This window comes from Glycine max, chromosome 1 (genome assembly GCF_000004515.6).
Source record: "Glycine max cultivar Williams 82 chromosome 1, Glycine_max_v4.0, whole genome shotgun sequence".
Lineage (NCBI taxonomy): Eukaryota > Viridiplantae > Streptophyta > Magnoliopsida > Fabales > Fabaceae > Glycine > Glycine max.
Window position 1 is genome coordinate 44792776 of NC_016088.4, and position 2428 is coordinate 44795203.

Sequence of the window (2428 nt, forward strand, 5' to 3'; positions counted from 1 at the left end):
GCCATTTTTTTGAATTTGGGCAAACATGTTTCACCAGGTGAAAGTAGGTATTCCTAACTAGTTGGACCTCTTAAATGATATAACAAAACATGCAAGTAGAATTTCTCCCCTTCTGAAGGAGATAATGTATAGATCCTATCAACAACTTTCTTGTTTGACCTTCTTTTGTACCATTCCTTATCCCCTCTTTGCTAACAATAATGCTTTGCAATCTCTCTATACAAGTAGTTCCTAGCTTGTCTGTCTCTGTAGATTAGAGCAAAGAATTGTGTCAGCATGGTTTTGGAGTTACGGTCATCGTTCAATACATCAGTGATTCTTTGATGTCTATAGAATCGAACTTGATGATGATGTGGTAAATGAATTTGTAATCTATCAACACACTGATATATTCTATAAAGGATAAATCTAAATATCTTCCATAAAGCTTCCAGAGCACAAATCCATCTTGCATCAATATATTGTTGAACCTCATCTACATGTGATCCTCTGTGAACCTCCATTGCTACTCGATCATGGCCTTTGTAGACATATTTATACAAAGATTTAATGCTCTTGATGCCACTACATACTTCAACATTTATATGACAATCATACTTCAACAACGACCAAGGGTTATAAGGAACCACCAATCTGCTATCAATAGTCATATTTCTATTTATAGGTATTAGTTCCCCAAATCTTCTTCTATACTCTGAATATGAGTCATTACTTTGGTGTGTCTTCTTCATACATGGAGATTTTGGATTAAGTGTTCTGCATGGTTCATGTATCATATGTTTTAGTATGACTTCATGCAATTGTGGTTCCTCTTCAATTTTTGGTATTCCTACCCTCACCATGCTATCATACTCTTTTGGATCTCGTAATTTGTCATTATTGTCTAAAATCAGTAGCATGTGTACATGAGGTAGTCCCTGTTTCTTAAATTCTGACACATACATGTAACTTTTAACCTTTATTAATGACATCACCCTTCAGTTATTGCTCAAATTTTCCTTGGAAGATTCTTGTTAGCAAGTTAGGACGATCTTGTGGTGTTTGATAAGTGGCAAGTTCAAAGGATATTTCACTTCAAGAAGAATTACATGTCATTGTAAGAAAAATATCAAGTTTACCATCATGAAGAACAATAGTCATACCATCTTCATAGCGTTGTGTCAAGTCTCAACAACTACCAATAAACAATGAAGTTAATATCGTTATTTGTCTGATATTTTCTACAACAACAAATTGAATGAGTTGACGTTAATCAATGCAATTGATTGTTGTATAATCACAATGAAAGTATCTTGTATAATGATATATATAATATAATAGTAACTTGTAGTATTTTCTCCTACATGCAAAGCATCTTGTAGGCCTTGATACACTTTAGCACAAATATTATTCTGGTGATTTCAAATCCACCTTAACCTCTTTGTTTCAATCATGACAGTTTTCTACAACATATTGTTGTAAAAGTAGACCCGCTTGTGATAACGTGGATTGATCACTTTGACAAATCTATAATGAACCAAATTATCACTTAGAATTTCATATTATATTTTTGATAAATACATTGTTTCAATATTGTGCAAAATAATGTCATTTACATGAAGCATATAGCTATAATATTCACAACATGATATATTTTGTTCGTTGTCATTTTTTGTGTTCAGGTCCCAACCATATGTCCCAAAAGGCAACAATAAAGGATATTACAAAAGATCATAATACCCTACACTTTCTTGAATCTTCATTAAATTTTTATCATGTCTTACCATGTTAGTATCTCGACCACTTGCCATTGATTCTACATCACCATCGACAATAACTACTGCAACTTATGGTGAAGTTAGGAGTTGATATTGTGGCTGATTGGCAGGACGCTCTTTAATGAGTAAGCTACTTTCTTGAACATTTGGACATAGTGCAAGTTGTCTAAATACATGAATAAAAGGATTGTATTGATGGAGTATTTGTTGCAACTTATAAACCATAGGTTGGTGAAGTTAAGGATTTTCCAACATTCTATTTTGTAACTTATGCTCTATATTATAGATGTACAATTGTAAGAAACGTGGTCTAAAACCCTTGTATGGATAAAATCCTCCTATGTTGTGATACATTGCCCCTTGAGCTTGAAAAGTATATATACCACGTCAAGTTCCAAGAATGTTTTCATCAATATTAACACTAAATGAAGTGAACGAAAGTACATGATTGTAACTTTTAATATGCTGCCTAAAATGTCTCCCTTCTGATGAAGTGTCTGAAAATATTTGAAGCAATTAATATTCTTGTGGAACACTAAAATGTGAAAATGACATATTTCCACCCAAGCAACACATATCACATGATTCATGATAAAACAACCATGCATGGCAACATCTACATGTACTTGGAGTAGGCAAATGAAATTTTACCATTCTTACCGTATTTTGAA